We start from the raw sequence: 12,070 nt of genomic DNA, 5'->3' as shown, positions 1-12,070 counted from the left end.
CCCCCCCAAAAGTCCTATTGTTGGTTGTTTCCAAGATTGCCTTTACGAGACCTGAGAACATTGCTTATATTTTAGTAGTGTGCAACTACAAGTGTTATAAAAGGTTTATAAATCATAATTTTACTATCATGCATGACATGCAGGATTTAACTTGATGTGAACATGGGAAAAAAAATCAAAGGATTTGTATTAATTTCTGCATGTGGCTGCACAGAGATACTGGTGTACGTATAGTGTGTGTGAAAGAGAGACAGGAAGAGCATGAGTGAGCTTTTACAGTGGCTGTCATATACAGGAGTGTTAGTTGATGTCTGGCCTGGATTTCACCTTTGTTAAATGCTGTTTTATATAATATTAAACAATGTTTATTGTCCCCAGTTCCGTGACATCACCCTGTGCACAGACGTGTTTCCTCTCTATTGTGATTTCTACATAAATTATGCAGACTTGGTATAAAATTGTGTATAAAATCACACAACAGCATTTGCACAAACCCTCTGATTTTCTCTCCCTTTCTATCTCTCTCTGCTGTCAACAACCATCAGAGTAACCCAATACCAGATGTAAGCTCAAAGCTCAGGGGGTGCTCCTGCTATCTTTTACTATTATCACCTCCCTGAGGTGGAGGTCAGTAACCGCCCGACCTCAGGAAGAACAAGGGAAACACGAAGCGACTTGGAGAAAGCACAGACATAGACGAGGGGTTCAGGGAAAGTGAACCCGCATGTGCACTCTTGAGCGATTTGTGTGGCTCTAATATAAAAGAAAGAAATGAAAAATAAAAGTGAGATTAACTGTACAGAATTACATCATCTGTGTTTTTGATTACACACTTATTTTGCCCAATATGACACAATTTGATTCCCTATAATCAAGTCTCCATTTTCCCCCCTTTTGTACAAAGATAACAGGTGTTTCTCTCCCCTGTTTTGACAGTGACACATTCAAGTCTCATTACGGCTGACCTGTTACACGAATTCACATGGTCTCTGGAGGTTAGAGAAAAAAGAGAGCCGCAGCTGGAAATCTGTCTCACCTTTGACCCTTGAGACGCTCGCTGATTTGATCACAGACAGACGCGCTTAGCGCACACTTGAGCACAGGCGCACAGTTTGGAATGACCCTCGTCCCTGAAACTAATATTGTCAAATGAGCATTGGCTCTATGAGCGACCATTCCTGGAGGGCAAACAGAGGTGGTTTAGTCTGTCCCCAATAAAACCCAGCTCACTTGTAATGATAAACACACTCCGCCTTATTAGAGCGAACCTCCCACATAGCTGCGTGTTGGTTTACAGATTGAGAAATAAAATGACACTGAAACATAAATGTTTATGTGAAGAAAATCAGGCTGGATTCGAAGACTGCTGCTCCACCGAAGGGAGGACTTGGGTTCAATCAGATTTATTTTACACACCCGCAATTTAGTTTGAATTGGAAACATGTCAGTATAGAATCCTTTAACTCCAGTTTGGCTAGATTTAAGTAAGTTGTAGCGCACGGGCAGGAGATAGTGATAGATAAATAGCGTAGTAGTAAGCCTTTGTTTTAAAGCCTTCCATCTGGCAAAGCGGGACAATGAGGCGGCACTGTGGGCGTGTGACACTAGGAATCACTGGGACAGTGATGAATGATTTTTGGAGTTTACCTCTGTGGCTGTTTGAGGCCAGCCATTTTTATCTGCCTTGTTTTGACTCTTTTTGTGGTGGAGAGTGGGGAGTATTGGAAAGACGTGCGTGGCGTTTCAGTGAGTCATGTTTGGGTTCTCTTTTCAAACAAAAGATCACAACACAATTTTTTTTATAGGGTGGTCACAGTCAGTTGATACATCCAAAAATTCCCAAGTTGCTCTAAAATTTAAAAAAAAACTTTTTGAAATAAGTGTTTTGCAAGTTTGTGGCACTGTGGTCAAAAATTACAATGTTAACACGCCATGTTTTTTTTAATATCTCATCTCACAATCAGTCAGATGTATGCAAAGTTACATGCAGCGTTAAACAATCAAAAAACCCTTTTGTAATGATGTCTCTCACCAGACAAAGCTTTTCAGTGTGTAAAGAAAGCTTATGGGAAATTGTTTTATTCATCATGACACTATTGAATCAGGGCCCAGCCCAAATTAGGATGGATGAATGTTGACGGTAAGGCGCTCTTGTGATTAAAATCTAGTTGCCATAATCAAAACTGTGCTTTATTTTAGCTGCCATCTGGTCTTAATTAATTTACCTCCATTGTCCTTAGTGTTGCAGAAAGACTGTTGACACGTGACTGATGAGGCCACGATGAATCTGTCCAGTGGCCACAAGGATCACATCCAGGAAGCTGGACTAAATTGGCGGAGGGTTGCAGAGGCTTATAGACACTATTTTGGTTAAGTGGAGCGAAGCTGTGCAATCAACGAGGATAAACCTGAACCGTTGTGTCGCGTGTTTAGAGGTCATTGTGTGTATCTATTTGTGAATGAACTTGAACCGTATTATTGAGAGGGCAGGAGTTTTTCCTGCTGGCCCGAGATTAGAAAAGTTTGTCTAAACATCTGAGACTAATGAAAAGATGGTGGTAAAGACGTTTATTTTAAGTCTGTAAAACATCAGCTTTGTCAGGATAAGCTCACCAGGAGTACATAAACATGGAGATGGGTCTTCCAAGAGAGCATGGCTGACTTAGTACCACATTTTTTTTCAGATGTTTTGTCTTCACTTTGTTGATGACAGAATCTTATTTAGAAATGCTTTTAGATCTCCGGAGAAGATTTAAATCCTTTTCTACTCCCTCAGCAGCTGTCTTCATGATAGATCGATCAAGTCACACCTATTGATCTTCTCGTTTCTGTGCTTTCTTTTTGCTGTCACAGATGGACTAATCAATAGCCTTAATCAGAACTGCTCACTGTGCACTGCGACTTTCCACAAAACACAGGCACACAAAAATACTGTATATAGGAATACACATCTTCTAGTTTGCAAAAACCACACAATGAAATAATGACCAGCAGAACAGACAACTGATTTTACTGAGTCTCACAAAGCACCGAAATACTGTTTTCACTTGATAATACATTTAATTTTTTGCTGTGTATATACTTTAACATGATAGCAGATGTCCTAAAGGGGTAAAGAAAGTGGTAATATGACTAGTTCCAAATTTTATTACCGTGTCTCTGTCTATTTCTCTGTTTCCTTGCAGATGCGCTACGAACATAAAATACAAATTGGAAACAGTAATCAACAAGCAGATGCTAACCCTCAAATTCCAGGCACTGACTTCAGCACCCAAGAAAATAAAATCCTGTGGTGTGGCAATTCAGGAAAAAAAAAAAGAAAGAAAGAAATTCCAAGATCTTTCTCTTTGTCATGGTTTTATTGGATAAACCGCTGAAATGCCCAAAATTTATATATATACACACACGTCTGCTCCCATTCTGAGACAAAGGCTGGAGCAGAAACACAGATGCATCCTCTTAAACACATACTGCTGTTTTTGATCGCTGGAGGATTTAAAATTACCCAGAGTGGTGTCCCTGAGGCAACTGTGAGCCGCTCACTCTCAATCATTCATCCTTTCATTCATTCAAAAGCCCAACAGTTCAGACAGCCTCAGACAACAGTCCCGCATCTGAGCCGGTCCAGCGCCTATCCGTCTTTGTGCTCTACTTTTTAATTACTGTTTTCTTCTCATCTTTGAAGCAAACTTGCAACCGAAAGACAATAAGTGACAATCTTTGGTTGCTTTGTATCACAGACCTTACTGCTTAAATCAAAGACGGTGCCCTGAAAAACTTACTTTCATGCAGTAGTGTGATAACTTTGAGATAAAACAGAACAGTTACACTGTTGATCAGCAGCATAACAGCGCTCAGCCTCATTAAGTTCACAAATGTCTGAATTTGATTGCGGAATAAGGATCATTTGCAAGGGTGCAATATTGATTTCCCTAATTATGCTTAAAAGCAGCTATAATATTGAAAACTCTTGATAATTACAGAACATACAGCTTCTATTGTACACAGGCTCAGGACCATTTAAATAGGAATGATTATGCTTATTTTAAACTTCATGTTTTTCTTCATGGGCTCCACTACAGTAGCGTTGCATGATTCACAGTTCACAATAATCCTTATTTTTCTTCTTTACTGCAGGTATTGGTGCATCCCCTCAGTTCACCATCTACAAACAGAGAATCTTTTTAACAGCAGGTTGCTGCTTAAGCATATCTCCTCTACCTGACAACATCAGAAATCAAATGTTTAGAGCTATGTGAAGCCTAAACCTTTGGCGCACATGGGTTATTTGCATATATGGTAGCCTCTTTATTTAAAACACTGTCCACAGTTTTAAACATGACAAAAAATGAAAAAGCATAATAAGCTCATTTGAATGACCACAAGTTAAAACAGATGTCACCAGAACTCATAGTTATGGTACCTTAATGCCAAAATGAATTTAATGACTAGTAACATCAATCAGTCAAACAACAATTAAGGATTATCTGTGGTATAAAAATGTGCTAAAAATGCAACCAAGATGGCGACAGTGGCTTCATAATGGATTTTAGAAACCAGTGAGTAAAGTCATGCTAGCTACATCCATCTCTTATATTTTCTATGGTACTAACTACTGAATTTTTGGTGTGAGGCTGTGACATCCCTGAAAGTTAAAGTTACTTTTTATCTCTGGGTGGCACACACAACATTCCTTCTTTGATCTTAATATCTGACCTCGGTCTCCTCATTAGCTTTCTTGTTAGCAGCTAGCCACAATAAAATGTCTGGTATTTCGCAGATATGCAGGTCTTTTGCTAGCAGCTGCCGCACCAGTCAGAGTCGGTGCACTGAGGCCTGAGATGGGGTTTAAACGGCTATAAATATTTAACAATAAGTAAAAAATAGGTCTGATAAAGCCAGCTGTCAGTCAGAGCCCAGCGAATTCACTTTGAAAAAGGGAGGGGGAGAGGCAGGCACAGAGACACACGTACACATCGCACGTAAAATTGCACAAGAGTAGCCAGATTGCAGGGCTTTGCACAAGATAGGATCGCTACCATCTAAATCTCCTGCGTTTCTTATCACTCCACAGAATCCAGTACAGTGATGTCATCCCACATTGTGCTCCTCTATCACTGTCCATCCCTGTAAACAGCTTTTTATCTCCTGCTGACCTCTCTTTTAACCTCCATTCACAACCCTTTTTTCAGAAAAGAGATGGCGAAGTTGTTCTTGACTCATGTTCTGATAGTTTGATTCTGATGGCTGACGTTGTCATATGGTACTAAAAATCGAAATCTAAAGTAATATTCTGAGTGTGTTTAGGGGGAAAAACAACTTCATATAAAAATAGTCAACGGAGCAGTCAGAACTAACTGCCGATTGTTTTGATAATTTATGTATCAGAGTAAGTAGTCTTTGTTTCTAGCTTAAGTGAAAGAGAAGTTGAAGAAAATCTGAAGTAATCATGTCCACAAAGTGGTGTGATCATATGCTCGATCTCAACTCATTTCATTTATTGTGGTCTTGATCTCTTTTGGTCAGCAGAACCCTACGGCTGCGCTGCCTTGTCCACGATTTTAAGCAATGTATAATTGCACTTCAGTGAAGCCAAATGGCCACTCCTATCACCATTCTGTTGTTTCAAAGTGCTGAAGTGAGCCGCCCAACAGATTTCTGCTACGACCCATCTGCCGCTAAGCTTTAAATATGAGCAGGGAGTGACAGCACGTTGGTAAACCAACACTGGTAAAGCGTTCCTGGTGTCCTTTAACATGTGAAGCATCCCAAAGATAAACTTCCTAACAAACACCACATGTCCGCATGTTAAACTCCACAGGCTAAAGCTCTACCCACGCTACACTTTACTGCTAAGCTTTCAGCGTGGAGCATCTTAGAAATGTGCCTCGCTGTGTGCGTGTATACAAGTATGTATGCACATTTGTGGGAGACAGAGGAAAAACAGAGTTTTTGGTGACCATCACCCCTTATTATGTTCATTAATAGTAATAGCATTCTTTCTTCCAAATATAGAAATCAATCTCTCGCTCTTGCTCGGTCTCTTTCACCTCCCTCCCCTTCCCTTTCTTTCAGAGGTTTGATGTTCCTAATCATTTCCAGCCGTGAACTCCACATGAAAGACAACAAGTACTTGGCGTAATAGGGTGCTGAAAGAACGAGTGAAAGAGAGGGAGAGAGAGAGAGGGCAGAAAAGAGTCGAGACTGTATAAAAGAAAAGGAAAGGTCAAGGGAGGAATAGATATTGAAGGAGAAGGGAGATGAGGCCTCAATCCTCCTCTTTCCCATTTCAAGGTCTCGTGTTATCGTTAGCCCAGCCTTTTGTTCTTCTGCCAGGATATTTCCCCCCCTTCATTTCCCTCTCCCACCTTCCCCTCCCTGCGCTCCTTCCCTTCCATATATCTTAATTGTACCCATAGTGCCTTAGCTCATTGGCAACAGCAAGTCAGAGATTGATTCTGAGACTCGAGAATGCCTAATATGAGGAATGCAGCTCACTAGAGAGCAAAGGAATGTACGAGTGGAAAAAGAGCAACACAAGTTAAATGAATGCTTTCTCTCCATCTGACACGGCGTAACCTTTAAATAACTTTTAAATCAAACAGCTTCGGCGTATGTGCAATTACCCAGCAGTGATGCATTCTGCTCACTAGCTAGCTCCAGATCCAGTATGCTCTTTTATGGTCACTGCTGTTCATGTAAAGAAAAATTCCATTTTATTAAGCACGGGTATAATTTTAGAGGTTTTTTTTTGTGGGGGCCATTATTTAAAGTGACTATAATATGCTCGCACTCATTAAAGCTAATTTTGTAATCTGGCAGTGCAGTGACATCCTTAAAACAAGTTTAATGGAGGAAAGGAGCAAGACCATGGAAAGTCATGGTAAACAGTCAACCGTTTGTTTTTTTCAAATAAATAAAATCTCACTTTTGCCAAACTAGAAAATGAAGATTGGAAAAAAAATCCTAAGAACAACAGTTTTTCTTTTATGTAACCGAGGAAAAAACTGTCAGAGAATAAGTAAACATGACTAAGAATAAGTGGCAGTTAAATGCCACGGAGATGGTGGCCAAAGCTAATAAGTTAGACTGTAGCTGTAGTAGTGATATCATCGTAGAGCATCGATATTAGGCTTCTTCTTGGCCCGTCTGACTCAACCACTGATGATGGCTTTATAAACATTCAGGCCTGGCACTAGTCAGAAGGGAAAAAAAGTAGATTAGATCAGGACAGCTCTCTGTGTTTTACAGGTTTTACCATCAAAGCTTATAGATGCTCTCTCTCCCTCTCTGTTTCTCTCATGAGAAGCTGTAAAAGAACCTGAGTTGCGGCAGAACCGCAGCTGTGTCCGAGAAGCTGTGCGCAAGCTCCCTTTGACATTAGCTGATGTTTTACAGAGACAAACTGCAGAGAACAGCAGGATCTATCTGGACCTGCGCCCACATCTGGAGAAGATGAAAAAAGATGGGTTGGAAAAGAGTGCAAAAAAAAAAAGAGTATGGCAAAAGGTATAAAGTCATGAGTATAATGAAAGAAAGGACATAAAATAAGGTGAAAAGAGGAAAAGCATAATCTAGTACAGAAGTAAGAGCATATAAAACCTGAAATGGGGTCAGCTGATGTAATACTTGTATCTATTGAGGTGTGAAAGTAAAGTATGGGCAGTTCTAAAGAAAAAGGCTTTGACCCACTGGTATCATTAAACATTACCTGTTAGCTTACACCACACCCCAGACAGGAGACCGCTCCGTCTCTGCATCACAAACTAATACTGACAGATAAATCTCTTTCACTCATGACCTGCGCTGAATGGCAGAGCGTGAGGCGTGTATCTGACATCTAAGTGGACCCTTGGTGAGACATCCAGTCTTTTTCAGAGAGAATTAGAGTGACAGTAGGCGCATAACAGAAAAGCTAAGTGGAAAGGTAGAGAGACGAGGGACACAAAAAAGGGAACAGTTGTGAAGAAGAGTGAGGCAAATGAATGATGAGGTCTGGCTCTTTGCTAATGCTCCGGTGAGTGATCGCTCTTCTACTGTCCCAGCCAAGGATGAATGGCTCTCTGTGGACAAAAAAGCTCCCAGCCTCAGTCCTGGGTGAATCTGATACTCGGCACGCTCTTCGCGACTGTTTTTCACATCGCCCTCGGCAGGCTTTTACTTCAAACTTCAGTTGTGCCTTTTAACAGATATACAGTCAGTCAATGGACTGCACCATAGGCAAATCAAAACTGTGTTTTTATGTGTAACAGTGTTTGATGCATTTCAAATTCAGATGCTTAAGTGAAGCATTGTTTCTTTTGTTTCTTTTAAGTCATTTTGTGTTTCACTGCTAAGTGCTCTGTAAGACTTTTGGTACCAGAAAGGCCAGAAAGGAAGTTATAAATATGGAATTTCAGAGGAAAGCATTTAGGACTTCACATACAAGATCTAGAGGTTAGTTACAATAAAATGACATTTTAGCCATGTTGCCTGCTTTTTTCACTCAGTTGAATATTTCCATCCAAACGGCTTTATTGCACACGGAGCCCTGGTATGAGGTTCCTCGTACTAATGGCTGATTTATGTTATCTTAACCCGCTGCTATCAGTAAATTCCTGCCTTATTTTTTCAATCTTTTCTCTAAAAATTTCTGCCTTTTCATATGTCAGGTGTGATATCAGCGTTCCCAAAGAAAGTAACCACATTAGTGGTTTTGCAAGATTTAGCCCATTAACTGCAAATTGTGTATACTTAGCATTACTGCCAAAGTGAACCACAGTTCAGGCATTTACCACCTTCCAGGCAGCCATTAGTTTCTCTTTGCTCCACTAAAATGTAAAAGATCAACTTGCAAAACCACTATTATTGTCCTTTCATGTCATATCGAGCACCATATGTGCTTTTTAATTCTGTGTCTGGCTATAGAGCTTCACAAAAAAAGGAAATGAATCTTTTTGGACTTTTTGTTTACAAAACAGATTCTCTAATAACTTGACTTTAAATATGCACAAACCCACAGAGAGACTTAGATGTTAAAAGGTACAGACGGGTGTCTGTTTTTGTGTTACTATGTAGCTACATGTTTACCTCCAGGATGTACGATAAGGAGTAGTTAAGCAGAGACGAAGCAGGCTGTTCATGGAGCACAGAGCAGGCTCCCTCGTTGGAGCGATTCGTCCCTGGCAGCAACCCTTTTCTGGCCTACCAGACCCCGTGATTTATGAAGACATGTCGAGTGTGTGTGTTTACAAGATTACCTTATTGGCTTTAAACCTGTGCTACTTTTTTTGTAAGTCGAGATAAGAGCTGTAGGTTATGGCAACAAATTGGAGGGGGAATTTCTGATATCTTATGGCATCCATCCTGCCGGCCTGTGCAGTCTAAACTAAACACGGTGCCATACTGTCAGATGGATTGACAGAGGAAAAAATGACTGATGACAGAGATGACTCTGTAAGCTCATGTCTTTTCAGGATTGTTGATTTGATGCTACACATCTCATTTAAAGATATTGTCATGTGCTCCATTCTTAAAGTTTTAACTCTGCATTTTTTTTTTGTCACACACTGGCTTTTGAACAAAACAGCCATTGTACTGTATACGGTTTGTAGCAGCATGAAAGCACAAATCATTTTGTCTTTCTTTTATAGCTCCCGTGGTTTATGTGAAAGTGAGCTTTCGAGCCATTTTCTACCACAGTCTTGTGTTTTTGTCTTGCATATTTTTCCAGCATGAAGAATCCATACCATACTGTTTAGGTTTTTACATTTTAGTGCGTGGAGAATCAATGTGCTGCTCTTCTTTTTCTTCCCAGACTCCCTGTGCAGGTTTTTTTTCCAGTCCAAGTCCATTAAAAAAAAAAGAGAGAGTATTTCAATACTATAACCCATGTGTGTCATATAAGCCCAGCAAATTTAATTACACCTCCTGTGTTGCCCTACTTATGGTAGAACATCCTCTGCCCTGTCTTTATGGAGACATACCTTTTGGGGTAAATATAGACATGTCCAAGTGGGCGGTCATGGATGTTTAATTATAATTAGTGAAAAAATTGGGCTCATCATATATACAAGCACGTGGACAATGGCCCAAATATTGTGACCACAGGTGGCTAATCCATCACAGACAGCTGGGAAGATATGATGAACATTCAGACATGAACCTAGATCCTGAAGATAGCATAGTCTCAACATTGTACTCAATAGGAAGTCCCAGCGATGATCTAAATCCCCCTTAGGTGTAAACACAGCCCCAAAAAAAGAGGCACAGTATAACCCCTCAAATCCACGACTGTCTCGCCATGGTAATGCAGCAACTGTAATTGAGCTCTACTAATATTACCATGTCTTAATTTCCTATATGAGAAACAGTATGAGTCAAGGTGGTAGTGTTCATCTGTAGCTAATAGGTAAGTGTAATGATGAAGACATGTGTTGCTGAGTTGGAAGGAAGACGAGCCGGATGTCTGCTACGGTGGTCCTGTCCTCTGTGGGGTTCTGGGCCAGAATGCAAGATTCAGATGTGTGACAAAGTCATTAAATAACAAGCACAGACATAAGGAACGTGTCTTTTACTTGCATATTTTATGATTTGAAATGACTTTTGAGAAGCTAGCAGGGAGGGAAAATCCTGTGCCAACACAAAAACATACATATCTGAAGAAATGCAGAAATGTTTATATGATGAAGTTTGTAATTGATGGCTGTGGATGGTGGTGGCTCAGGTGGGAGAGCAGGCTGTTCACCAGTCAGAAGTTTGGTGGATTGATCCTCCTGTCCACGTGTTGCTGTATCCTTGAGCAAGATACTGAACTCTTGAGTTTTGTGTGTGTGTGAGTGTTAGATAAAAGTCCTTAGGTGAAGATAAAAGCACCGTATGAATGTGTGGGACCTGGTGAAATAGACTTGCAGTAGAAAGTGCTTTGAGTGCTGCAATTGAGTTGAAAGGCACTATATAAATACCAATCCATTTACCATGTATATTGACTGGTCATTGTAGCCATGTTTGATAACCTGTGTGTTTTCTGTTTGTAGTCTGGGTTCTGGATCTGTGTGGAGACAAAAGAATGACAGCAGCCACCATAATTAAGTTTTGAAATTATCAGCTATAATCTGACACTGGTTTAGCTTTTTCTTATAGCTTTTTGTCCTCATCAGTAGGCAGTGACTAGAACAGGAAGTGTTAGCCCAAAAATCTGCTGGCTGCACTGAGTGTGGTAAGACCAGGTGTTAGCCAGGGCTGTAACTTCTAAAATGTTTTCTTATAAAATTACTGCTTAATTCTTAAACAAAAAATATCCAATGTTCTCCAGGTCTGAAAATAAAAGCTGTTTTTTTTCTATATAATACTGTGTCTTAGACAAGCTTCCTTTGTCAGAAAAAAATAAAAACCTAAATCCAAGATTTCAGATGTTGTAAGTTACTGTTGTTGATTTACCGTAAGAGAAGCGACTGTACTACTGAGAGGGAGCGATGTCGTGAGGCCTCCTGGATCTTGGCTCACCTTCAAGGCTTGGACATCTGAGCAACAATGTTACTTTTAACAAGGACCATAAATGCCACCAAACAAAGTTATGGAGTCGTGCAGAACTTCAGTCAGAAGCAGCACCCCAGAGAACACAGGCCGTTTCCTTTTTTGTGTTTTGCAAGGAAATCTTTGTGGTATTATAAATGTTTTAATAGAATTTGTCAGCACATACGGGTTAATGTATATTTATGTGGTGGGTGCTTTTCAGTTTGTGTGGTAAAACAAAAAGGATGTTAGGTAAATATGAGCAAATGGGTCTGAGGTTGGGCCATGCAGACCTGTTTAGAGGAAAGAAATAGAGAAATTTTCTGAGGTGTATTTAAGTGGTTCTCAAGTCGGGGTGTGTATCAGTCTGAATCATAGTTCAGTGTGATATGAAAGCCATCGTGTGCCACTTGACTTTTTCACATCCATTAGTGTCTTGTTTGAAGCCATAAGCTGGACTCCATAAACATCCACATACTCTTCTCTTCTCTTCTCTTCTCTTCTCTTCTCTTCTCTTCTCTTCTCTTCTCTTCTCTTCTCTTCTCTTCTCTTCTCTTCTCTTCTCTTCTCTTCTCTT

The 12,070-nt window shown here is 40.2% G+C and overlaps 1 protein-coding gene across 1 annotated transcript in view; it reads left to right on the top strand.

The window, feature by feature from the left end:
* Positions 1 to 12,070, top strand: part of dchs1b (dachsous cadherin-related 1b) — an 83,415-nt gene that overhangs the window by 48,547 nt on the left and 22,798 nt on the right. The gene's annotated exons all lie outside the window — the stretch shown is intronic.

Source organism: Pundamilia nyererei, unplaced genomic scaffold (assembly GCF_000239375.1).
Source record: "Pundamilia nyererei isolate P.nyererei 1_Seehausen unplaced genomic scaffold, PunNye1.0 scaffold00180, whole genome shotgun sequence".
Classification (NCBI taxonomy): Eukaryota; Metazoa; Chordata; class Actinopteri; order Cichliformes; family Cichlidae; genus Pundamilia; species Pundamilia nyererei.
The sequence above is the reverse complement of the archived record's forward strand: the minus strand, read 5'-3'. Positions and strand labels throughout refer to the sequence as shown.